The sequence below is a fragment of the Drosophila obscura genome, unplaced genomic scaffold (assembly GCF_018151105.1).
Source record: "Drosophila obscura isolate BZ-5 IFL unplaced genomic scaffold, ASM1815110v1 contig_75, whole genome shotgun sequence".
Taxonomy (NCBI): domain Eukaryota; kingdom Metazoa; phylum Arthropoda; class Insecta; order Diptera; family Drosophilidae; genus Drosophila; species Drosophila obscura.
Window position 1 is genome coordinate 403,150 of NW_024542867.1, and position 12,439 is coordinate 415,588.

Consider the following 12,439-nt stretch of genomic DNA (forward strand, 5'->3'; position numbering starts at 1 on the left):
ATCACAATCTTGTCTCCCCGAGCTTACCTCTGCTGGGAATGGGCACTTTACACTTCCAATTTTTCTTTCCTCTCGCTGCTAGTGGTTTCTCCGGTTTGCTCACTTTTAGCACTCTTGATTTTTTTCACTGACAAAACACTTGCAAAAAAATGTGAACTGCGGCAATCACCTATCCAGGTCGAACGATGACCGAAAGGGATGACCGAAGCCACGCTGCGAAATCCGCGGGAACCCTCAAGCCTTCTAAAAAGGTGAAATTCGCCTTGACGTTTCCATCTGTTAACCTATCCTTCCTTTCTATGCCCTTTTCTTTGACCCCCAAACCTGAGGCCCAGATGGCGTGTTCATCTGCCGGAGCTCTACCATAATGCCCCATAGAGGGCGCCACAAACAAAAATGATCCACCTGATCTAAGCGCTACAAATACCCCCCGCCCAAGATCAGACTTGGGGGTAACTCGCAAGCCTGATCCGAACTACGCGGATCACCTACTGCTTTAGATCTTTAGCATGGTATCGGCCAATAGATCGTCCTTGTAAGTCTTCCAACTCATAATACGCATTTCCTATTTTCTTGCATATTCGAGCCTTCACATAGGCTGTACCAAGCTTAGCGCTATAGCCACTCTGGAAGTTGCTCTGCTTAAAGTTCTTCCTGAACACTTCTTGGCCGTCTTGGTAAGAAACCTCCCCCGATCTCAAGTTGTACGTCCTCTCATTTTTCTCCCTTTGCTTCTCCATTACTGCTAGAGCCTTCTTACACACCAACTCTAAGGAATCCTCCTTTGAGAATGCCAGGGATTTATCTTCCAGCAACTGAAGTGCCCTTAGAACCTTATATGTTCCACCCGAGCTGATGAACTGCTGCCCAAACACCATATAATAGGGCGACGTGCCAAGACTAGAATGGACTGCCGTTCTCAAGGCGCAGCAAATACTGCTCAGCTCCTCGTCCCAATTTTTTTGATCCGGCCTGACGTAGGAGCGAATAGCTGCGATTACCGAACGGTTTACTCACTCCGATGCATTCGCCTGCGGAGAGTAAACGGCGGTAGTCGTGTGACATATCTTGTGCTTCTTCAGAAACTTCTGAAAGACTTCCGATTTGAATTGGGAGCCATTATCCGACACAACACACCAAAGGTGTGAAACAGATCTTGCTGCAGATACTTAGTCACGATGTCAGCCGTCAATTTTTTTACAGCTTTTAGAAAAACGAACTTTGAGTAGTGGTCCAGCACTATAAATATACCAATATGACCACTTTTGGAACGCGGATACGGGCCCAGAAAGTCTACGTAAAGCCTTTGAAAGAATCTTTGCGACTCTGGTGCCACTCCCATTGGAGGACGCTGGACCGCATTCGGTGCTTTTGTAGTATTGCAAATATCGCAGGCGAGCACATAGGCTTTCACATCCTTGACCAAACCTGGCCAATATACAAATTGCCGCACTCGCTCGAGAGTATTGTGAACTCCACCATGTGAGGCTAACGGATGGTCATGGACATTGGCTAGTACTTCTCGAATCAACTCCTGAGGGATCCATAACTTCCAGATAAAATTATCGTGGAGAATATCCCCCGTGACGTAACCGCACTTCCTGTAAACCAACCCGTCAATAACCTTCAGATCAGGCAATTTTTCCTTATTGGCTTCTATTCGGCTTATGAGTTCCGTATACTCGGTTGCCTTAAAAGCTGGTGAATCGAGATCAACTAGCTGGCCATAGGAAGAATCCACGGCAGCCACTTCCTCTTCGTTCACACTTGACAACGCATCGGGAACAACATTCAGGCGACCACTACGGTGCTCAATTGTAAACTTGAAACCTTGTAATTTTAAGGCCCACCGTCTAAACGCGAATGTAGATCGGTCTGCGTCATGAGCCACTTTAACGATGCATGGTCAGTAATAACCGTAAATTCATGCCCTTCGATATAAGCTCTAAATCGATTGATACAGACAATCGCCGCCAGGCACTCTTGTTCGGTTACCGAATAGTTCCTTTGCGCCTTATTAAGTTTCTTTGATACAAAAGCTATCGGATACTCGTCGCCCTCTGGAGTTTTCTGAACCAAGACACCCCCAACTCCTGACTTGCTGGCATCGCACTGCACAAAAAAGGGTTCGTTGAAATCCGGAGAACTGGTGCCGAACACAACCTGGTCTTAAGTTCTTTGAAAGCTAAACGTCCTTCTGGAGCCATGACGAACTTACATCTGGGCTTCAGCAAGTCCGTGAGAGGAGAGGCTATCGACGCAAAATTAGCGATGAATTTACGATACCATCCGACCATACCCAGGAATCTGCGTAAAGATTTCAAAGAGTTTGGCTCTGTAAATTCTTCCATAGCTGAAATTTTCCCTGGATCCGTCCGAATGACACCTTCTCCAACAATATGGCCAAGATATTTCACCGAACGCATACAGAATTGGCTCTTTTCTACGTTAAGCGTTAAACCGGCCAATCGAACATGCTGCGACACGGTCTTTAAAACCTTTAAATGTGACTCGAAACTATCAGATACAATCAACAAATCGTCAAGATAAACAAAAACTTCGTTACGGAGATTGGCTGGGATCACTTTGTCCATCAACCTGGTCATAGTTTGCGAGGCGTTGGTGAGCCCGAACGGCATGACCTTGAACTGATACACTGGTTTTCCCGGGATGGTAAAAGCTGTTTTGTCTCGAGACTCTGGGACCAAAGGTATCTGCCAGTAGGCATCCTTGAGATCCAGGCTCGAAATAAACATTTCTCTGGGCAGACGACTTAATATCCCATCTATTTGCGGCAATGGATACGCATCTTTTCGCGTGACAGCGTTAACTTTGCGGCTGTCTAAGCAAAGTCTAACCTTTCCCGGTTTCTGGACTAGCACAACTGGAGAGAACCAGGCGCTGTCGGATTCCTCAATGACTCCTAGTTGGAGCATCCTGTCCACCTCTGCATATAGTAATTTTTCTACTGCCGGCGACACGGGAAAATGCCGTTGCTTAACAGCCTTAGCATCTCCTACATCAATCGAATGCGACAAAACCGAGGTCTTCCCTAACCCAGATACTGCAAAGGATGGAAATCCATGAACAACCTTCTGCAAATCTTCTTTCTGGCTTTGCGTCAGCTCATGCGATTCTTGAGTAATCTCCGCCACTTGCATCTCCGGAGGTAATAAATTGAATGCCGCCCAAAAGTCTATTCCCAGATATAGGTCTTGACTAAGCGAAGGAATGATGTGTAAATCTAAATCTTTCACCACGTTCTCGTAGGTGACGGGAGTTTTCAGTCGCCCCAGAACTTCCTGCCGACTGCCATCTGCAGTATGCGCAATAGATATGCCGCGCTTGAACGGTCTCCTGCTGGTAATTATCTGTTTGGACAAATTTCCGCCCACGACACTCATCGCTGCACCCGTATCTAACAGTCCAAGAACGTCTTGATCGAAAATCTTTACTTCTGCATACGGACGTTTATCGAGGTTTTCTGGTGACGCACACACTGAGGCTGACGATGCTGTGTGTTCGCCCTGGAGTTTTTTTGTTGACATTTCTCACAAGCTGGATTATAAACATTTGGAATGCCACACCCATAGCAAAAGATTTTTCGTTTGGTTTCGCAATCTTGGTAGCGATGCCCTTCCTTATGGCAGTTCCAGCATACCAAAGCCAGGGCTCCAATTTCCCCTTCTGCCTCCACTTCGGAAAACTCCGAGGCGTCATCGGACATGTGCTCCTCCAAAAGTTCGGCAACCTGCCTGCGAAAAGGCACACTCTTCTGGTAGCCATAATTTCGTTTTACGTCATCCAGAAAACTTTCCCTACGTCTACATATCTCCCTGAGCTCTCCAACGGACTTAATGCCAACTTAAGCATTAAGTAACTCATGCCTAACTTCGGGTCTCAAATTTCGTCGTAAGATATCCACGACCCATGTCTCTGACAAGGGAGTCTCTAGACTGTCCATTAGCTGGACTATGGCGTCATAGAAGCTGTCGAATCCTTCCTTTTCTTTCTGCTTCCGGTCTCTAATGGCCTCTCGTATGTCCACATCCGTACGAGTGTCGCGAAACTGCTTTCTCAATGCATGGCAAAGCAAGTCCCAACGTACTAGTGCCACTGATTTGTGGAACCTCCAAAAGAACTCCCGAGCCTTTCCATCAAAGAGGATACTGGCATTGCTACACACTATCGCAAAATTGCTTTCTAGCGTCGAGTGGGTCAGAGCTTCTACCCGATAGATGAAATTGTCAACGCTTATTCCCTCAGCGCTACCGCTAAAACGCAATTTCCATCCATTCATAATGTGACCGACCTTGTCAGGTCGTTGGAGAAGATCCGACGCTTAACTTCTAGGAGTGTGTCTGCCTTCCCCGAACAATCCAGCCGATGATCTACCATCGCCCAATTCCTGATCCTGTAATATCTGATCTGGAGCTGTATTGCGGACATGCTGATTTCGACCTGCGGGTTCAAGGTGAGCAGCGATATTTGTTTGAATCAATTGAGCCATCTGCCCCGACAACTGCGTCAATATGTCGTTTTGCATGAGTCGGACGGCATGGTACCTATGCTTTCCACGGTTATGGTTCCGGGATTGACGTTGGATGATCCTCCCACTGGGGTGCCTGAAGATTTCTCTATTCCTCCTGCCTGCTTTTTGGGGGTCTGCCCACCTGAGCTGGATGCACTTCCTTGCAAATCAAAAATAACTTTACCACATCTGGGACATTTTGCATTTACCTTTGAGTAGGGCACAATGCAGGATTTGTGAAATTCGTGCCCACACCTGGTCTTGAACAGCGGCTGGGCTTTTCACTTCTTTCTTTTCTTCTTGCCTGCCAAGTTTCCGAAACCTAAATAATTAATACCAATGCGAACAATAAACAAAATAATAATAATGACCGATAAACAATGAGAATAAATAATATCTAAAATTATAACTCCAATATTTTCTAAGAAAAACGAAACTAAAATGAAATTATAAAACATTTATTTGCCGTCAAGCATCGCCTATGTTCCCCAAGAGAGATCTTACGACAAACCGAAAGAGAGAATGAACAAAAAGACAATAAAAACAAAGTACCGCTGCATGTGCATAGCTGATCAGCGCTCGCCACTACAACCAAACGCTTTCTTGCATTGGATGCTGCGCAGCTGCGCCAATCTGCAATACACCAACAACGACGGGAAGATCAAGTGCGAGTTATTCAAAACTAATCAGTTTTGTTCTCTCGTCTCTCCCTCGCACTCTCACTTCTGCGAAAAGGTGTTCTGCTTTTGCCATCAACTGTGGCTAGACAAACTCTTTATAAAGAGATTGTGCTGTATTTCCAAGCAATTGATGACTAGCTCTGCCGCTTAACTAATTCAAAAATATGGATGCGTCTTTGCTGGAACTTGTTATCCGTGGTCAGGGTAGACTTATTTAAAGCCTTCCTCCCTGCGTTTCCAAAGCGTCTAACTTGTTGGGCTACGGACTGCATTACTGTAGGGTATCTGATCGCCTACTAAAAGCTACCTCTCTGCCGTGGCTTATCGATCGCTGCTAGCAGTCATTGGACAATCATTCCTAAGCGACTGATTAGTTGACTTCAGCTGGCTGTGAACATCGGTGTTCTGGTCCAGGTGCTGCAGCAACCGTGGCTGGAGAATAATATGTACAAACGTACATTTTCTCGTTATTGCTACCCGCTACGCGACTTGCTAACCCGAAAACTCGACAGTGTGTGTGATGTGTGTGTTTTCATACCCGTACTCAAAAAAGATTTAAGGGGTATATTAGATTTGTGGTAAAAGTGGATGTGTGCAACGCAGAGAAGGAAACGTTTCCGATCCCATAAAGTATATATATTCTTGATCAGCATCAATAGCCGAGTCGATATAGCCATGTCCGTCTGTCCGTCCGTCTGTCCGTCCGTCCGTCTGTCCGTCTCGATGAGCGCCTGGATCTCAGAGACTATAAGAGCCAGAGAAACCAAATTTGGTTTCCAGACTCATGTGATATCACACTGCTACAAGTGTATTTCAAAATTTCGCCCCGCCCCCTTCCGGCAAGTGGGGTGGTGATCTTGCCCTCCCCCATTGTGTGCCTATTCTCCTCATTGCGAAAGCTAAAATGTGTGCGTGCTGCGACGAAATAATACGGGGACCTAACATTACCAAAAACACACAACGTATGACTCTCTCTTTCTCTCTCTCGGTTGCTCTCGGAATGCCTTTCTTCCCCCCTCAGGTCTCATGACGGGTATCTACCCTCCCTTCCTTGGTCATTCCCGAATCACCTAACCTGGCCAGAATGACCCCATGGCTTTCCGAGAGCTCCTATGGGGACATCAGCTAGCCGAAGGCAAAACAAATAGGGAAATTAAAACATTCTAAAATTTATTAACCTGAACATAAAATTCCGACCAACAAACTAATTCCGAAAATTAACATTGAGAAGAATAATAAATAAATTAACGTAAACTATGTAAAAAGAAATAAATAATTTTAAATGTCTAAAAAAAATGGCTAATAAAATGAACTGAGATGGATCTTCTTCGCGTGCACTGCGAATCATCGGACAAGGCAGAATGTGAGAGAGCCGAAAAGTTCGACGGAGAGTGCTGGGGTGCTGCTCTGAGCTTTTCTTTTTCACAATTTAAATTTGCATATTCTGCCGATTTCACTCACCCTTATTTTCCGTGTTCGACGATGAAGCGCTTCCTCGCGGAAATCCGGAGCTGTAGGGGGTTTTTTAGATAAAATATATGATCGCAAATACCCAAAATATCTCCATAGAAAAAAATGTCAACTTTTTCCTCTCTCCTTCTTCCCTGCTCACCGACACTCACGCTCTACACAAAACGGTTAGACGGCACTTATTCACGTATCTTAGACTACTTTAAAACATATTTTTCTTTAAACCTAAATTTCTTCCTCCCTTAATTCATATTTTTTCACCCCCAATAACCAAGAATTTCCCCATCCCACAAATCGACGATTACGAGTGAGTCTCCTTTGGATGCTTTCGTTACGGCCCCTGCTGCTACCTTTTCTGCTGCATTTTCTACTACTTAAACTAAGACCTGGAATTCCTGTGCGTAAAACTGATTCTCCCAGGCTTTTCCATTTTCATTACTTGCTCGTATATTCCACCTTCCTCGTATATCTTAATATACGAGCATTACCTGTCCGCTTTAAAAACTGTTTCTTCCTCGCTATCAGATAAAGACCATATGATAGTTCTTGGTGATTTTAATTTGCCAGGTGCTGTTTGGTCTTCGGTAAACGAGTCTAATAACCTTGTGCCCATGTCACGACACGACTTTATCGACGGCTTGCTAGACCTATCCCTGTCTCAAGTCAACCATGTGAAAAATTCCTTGGGTCGATTGCTTGATCTGTGCTTGTCTCGGATCCGACCATAGCGTTGTTAACCCGAGCCCTTCCGCTCAGTATACCTGAAGACTCCTACCATCCTACATTCGAAGTGTCAGTCGATATTGGCCCTACTGTATTGGATCGAATGCGTAGGCTATCTGAACGTGTCCGCTGCTTTCGTAAAGCCGAGTTTATGAAGCTTAATAACCTTATTAGGGATTTTGATTGGTCCGCTCTGTACTTGTGCACTGACGTTATGAAAGGCACACACATTTTTTACAATGTACTTGACACATTTTTTGATTCTTGTGTCCCACTTTCTTGTCCGGTTAGATCTGGAAAGCCTCCTTGGTTTACCAAGGAGTTATCCAGTCTAAAAAATTTTAAATCAAGACTTTATAAAAAATTTCAAGAAGTTGGTTCTCCCTCTTCTCTTTCTCACTATGTAATAGCTCGGTCAAATTTCTCCGTTCTTAACGCTCAATGCTATAAAAACTACCTATCTCGATGCAGGATACGATTTTCACAGGACCCTAAACAGTTTTACAGCTTCGTAAATAGTAAGCGTAGAACGTCCGTACATCCATCCTCGTTATCTTTTCTCAATATGTCAGCAAACAATGATCAGGCAATTGCCGATCTTTTTGCCAAATTTTTCCAAACAACCTATTCTCATGAAAGCTACTCTGGTCAGCCGTATCCATACAGTTTACCAAGGTCGAATGGCATCTTCAGCCCCTTGTTAAATGAAAGCTCACTGCTTCATGATCTTCGACTGGTTAAGCCGGTGTTTTCACCAGGTCCCGACGGAGTTCCCGGCTGTGTACTCAGGTACTGTGCCGACGCTCTGTGTGGACCCTTGCTTAAACTATTCACCCTATCCATTAACTCTTCATGCTTCCCCCCCATCTGGAAGGAATCTTTTATGATTCCGCTCCATAAGAAAGGTAGCAAGTCTGATGCAAATAATTATAGAGGTATATCTAAGTTATCCGCTATTCCTAAAATGTTTGAAAAAATTTTAACTCCGCACTTGCAACATCTCTGCAAATCACTTATATCTCCGTCCCAGCACGGATTTATAAGGCGACGATCAACAACCACAAATTTATTAGAGTTTACCTCTTTTATCATTAAAGGCTTTCAAGGTAACTTGCAGACGGATGTCATTTACACTGATTTTAGTAAAGCATTTGATTCTGTAAACCATTCTCTTTTAGCACAAAAACTTGACCTTTTAGGGTTTCCGCCTAATCTTTTGAGATGGATTTCTAGCTACCTTTGTTCTAGGTCTCAAAGAGTCCTCTTCAAAAACTCCTTCTCTTCACCTGTTACTTCTGGAGTACCACAATGCAGCCATCTAGGCCCCCTACTATTCACACTCTTTATTAATGATCTGCCTTCAGTATTAACAAACTCTCGAGTACTCATGTATGCGGATGATGTTAAACTTTGTGTCCAGTATAAGGACATTTCATTTCACTCTCGCTTGCAATCCGATCTCAACAACTTTCAATCATGGTGTTGTGCAAATATATTACATTTCATCGCTCCAGCCCCCTTTTGGCTCCTTATAGCCTCTGCGGTGGTTCTCTTGAGAGAATTACCTTGGTTGATGATCTTGGTGTTAAATTAGACCCAAAGTTAATGTTTTCTGAACACATTTCTACCATGGTAAATAAGGCCATGGGTGTGCTTGGGTTTATAAAGAGGTGGTCAAAGGAATTTGACGACCCCTATATAACGAAGACTCTCTATATCTCGCTTGTTCGTCCGATTTTAGAATACGGCTCTTGTGTATGGTGCCCCCAGTACAAAGTACACCAGGACCGTATAGAATCAGTGCAGAAACTTTTTGCTCTGCGTGGCCTTAACTGGGATGCAGGTGTGAGACTGCCATCTTATCCTCGTAGATTGCTTTTAATAAACCTTCCAACCTTAGTTAGTCGTAGAAAAATGCTTGGTGTGATTTTTATGCACAACCTGATCAAGGGTGATGTAGATAGCCCTGACTTGTTGAGCCGCATAAACTTTACGATTCCTATTAGATCTACTAGAAACTTCATTCCTCTTTTCCTTCCGCTAGGGTACTTTGCTCGGATTTCAATTCCCTCTACCACATAATATCAACTACTAATTCCCTTCCTCTTCTTAAATCACTAATACTAACATACCATTCCCGTAATTAGTTATATTTTTTAGCTATCTTTGCATGTTTAGCGCTTAGAGTTGTGTTTAGCTCTAATTTTCCTCGAATTTTAGTCTAACACCTATCTTTCCTGCATGCTCGCGATCGGTTCGGTAACACGCGTCGCGAGTCATGCGGCAGCGCCCTCGGTCGGTTGGGCGGGAGGAGGGCTGCGTTTCTGCCTGGGTTCCGCGCGTAACAGGCTTCGGCTTGGTGTCGCATGGGCCACTTGATGGTGCAGTCATTGCATATCAACGTCCAGACATAAAACGAAAACGTAGGAAAGCACCAAAATGACACTGCGATCGTCGCACTCTTCGCCTGTTTTTTCTTCGCTAAGGCATCAATCCAATAATTCTATATTTTTGCTGTTATTTTTCCCAATCTTCCCTGACCCCTTTTTGGGTCTCTACGTTGAGGCTGTTTTCCCTCCAGATACTCCTTTTGGGCCTCGTTGCCCCCAGCCGGGCTTTGAATGCACTCGGATGGCCGATCTCCGTTTTTTTTTTCCGCTCCTCCTTCCGCAGCTCGAGCTGCTCCAAAGCCGCACCCTCTGCGGGACGAAAAGTGGCATTTAAAGGGCTGCATCACAATCTTGTCTCCCCGAGCTTACCTCTGCTGGGAATGGGCACTTTACACTTCCAATTTTTCTTTCCTCTCGCTGCTAGTGGTTTCTCCGGTTTGCTCACTTTTAGCACTCTTGATTTTTTTCACTGACAAAGCACTTGCAAAAAAATGTGAACTGCGGCAATCACCTATCCAGGTCGAACGATGAAAACGGGATGACCGAAGCCACGCTGCGAAATCCGCGGGAACCCTCAAGCCTTCTAAAAAGGTGAAATTCGCCTTGACGTTTCCATCTGTTAACCTATCCTTCCTTTCTATGCCCTTTTCTTTGACCCCCAAACCTGAGGCCCAGATGGCATGTTCATCTGCAGGAGCTCTACCATAATGCCCCATAGAGGGCGCCACAAACAAAAATGATCCACCTGATCCAAGCGCTACACCAGCTCGTCTGCTATACAGTTCCCTTCAATGTCCTGGTGGCCCGGGACCCATATTAGGCTGATGACAAACTGATATGCCATCTCATGGAGAGATTTGCGACACGATTTGCCACGGTAGCCGAGCTTGTTGTTATCGCATTCAGTGATTTGATCGCAGCTTGGCTATCACTATAGATATTTATATAAGTTGCCGTAGGGGCACGTTCCTGAAGGCAGCTCAAGGCTTCCCTGATCGCTATGACATCCGCTTGGAAGACACTGCAGGGCTGGTCGAAGGACTACCTGGCCAGCCTGCAGCAGCGGCAGCAGAGGTCTACCGAAGGACCGACCCTCGAGGCAGGATGCGTAGTGCTCGTCCACGAGGACAACACACCGCCTCAGAAGTGGACCACAGGGGGAGTTGTGGCAACGACGGCGGTGGTAGGAGAGTGCGCGTGGCAGAGGTGCGGACTTCCGCAGGCGTTATTAAACGCGCAATACAAAAACTGGCAAAATTGCCAATGGATGGTTGAAGCGCCGGAGGCCTTCAACGGGGCCGGAATGTTGGAGCAGCAGCAGCAAAATAGCGTACCATAGCATAGTATAGCATAGAATAGCATAGTATAAGAGTTATTGGATTGTTACGCTCAGTCGCTGTTACGATCGTTCTGTCTTTTTCTCGTCTCTCGTCACCACACCTAGAACTGCTGCACCGGCGTCATTCCCCCAATATCGTTCCGGGAAAACCATTCCGGATTTTTCAAATAGTAAAAGAAATCCTTGACCCTTACCAAAAGTTGCTAATCAACAGTAACAGTACGTTAAGTAATTGTACTTTATTGTCTGTGATAATTGTTTACTATAAACCTACATAAGGAACCTAAAAAATATCCACATCAACGACTTACTTGGCTACACTTTTTATACGTTTAGCAGAGGAAACCCAGCAGGCTGGCCAGTAGCCTTGAGCAACAAATTCGACTGAGAATATTCAGTTAGTCAGATTCGTGACCGAATCCACAACCTAGAGTCAACTACACATTACAAAATTGAAGCGGTACGAAATAAATTTAAAATAAGATTAAATTCGTACTAAATAATTTTAACACTTTAGTAGCAAAGAGCGACACGAGCGGACAACCGGACAAGAGTGCGGCGCTCAAGGCTAAGTCAGAAGACAGCGAGTTTCTGGATGAGGGGTTCAAGGCCGTCTTTTTTGACTTGGAGGATGAAGAAGAGGGGACCACCAGCTATTCGATAAGCAATTCGCTGTCGGCAATGCCAGGGATTCCAGCAGCAGGCACAGATACACAAGCTCAAGAAGATGGTAAAATCGAAGTCGCCCGAGCAGGACAACATGGCCCAGCAGGCCGCAGAAACACGCAAGAAGCTGGAGGAGGAGCTGAAACGTGCGTCAGCATGGAGCAGCAGCTGAAGCGAGCCTGTCAGGAGAAGCAGCAATCGAAGGATCTACCGGACACTGCGCGAAAAGTGAAAATCGTTAGTCATGTGCTTATACTTCAAGTTAATCACATCAAAAATTTCTTCGATGGAGGCTGGATGCTTGATATCCGACACCACTTGAACAGTGGGCACAGAGGATTGCGAGAATGGAGATACAGTCAGGTTTTTGTTGTAGCGTAACTTCATCTTGTTGCAGGTTTTAGATTATATTTTACGCTTTTTCGAGTTTTTCAAGTTGTTTAGTTTACTTCGTTTCAAAGTAGACTGTAGCTGCTGCAGCTCGCTCTGCAGACTGTTCTTCTCCGACGCCAGCCTTTTGGCCTGCTGCTCTGCATTGAACTGGACGCTCTGTAGACTTTGCTTGAGCTTAGCGAATTGTTCGCGCTGCCACCAAGAGGCCTTGGTGCCGATCCAGCTCCCGGCGGAGCGCATCCGCTGT

At 45.3% G+C, this 12,439-nt stretch overlaps 1 long non-coding RNA gene across 1 annotated transcript; it reads left to right on the top strand.

Moving 5' to 3' along the window:
* The first annotated feature begins 11,477 nt into the window (after positions 1-11,477).
* LOC121405125 lies at positions 11,478-12,225 on the top strand. Its single transcript, XR_005968384.1, has 2 exons — positions 11,478-11,593; positions 11,651-12,225. It is a non-coding gene; the product is annotated as an uncharacterized LOC121405125 (long non-coding RNA).
* The last annotated feature ends 214 nt before the right edge of the window (positions 12,226-12,439 follow it).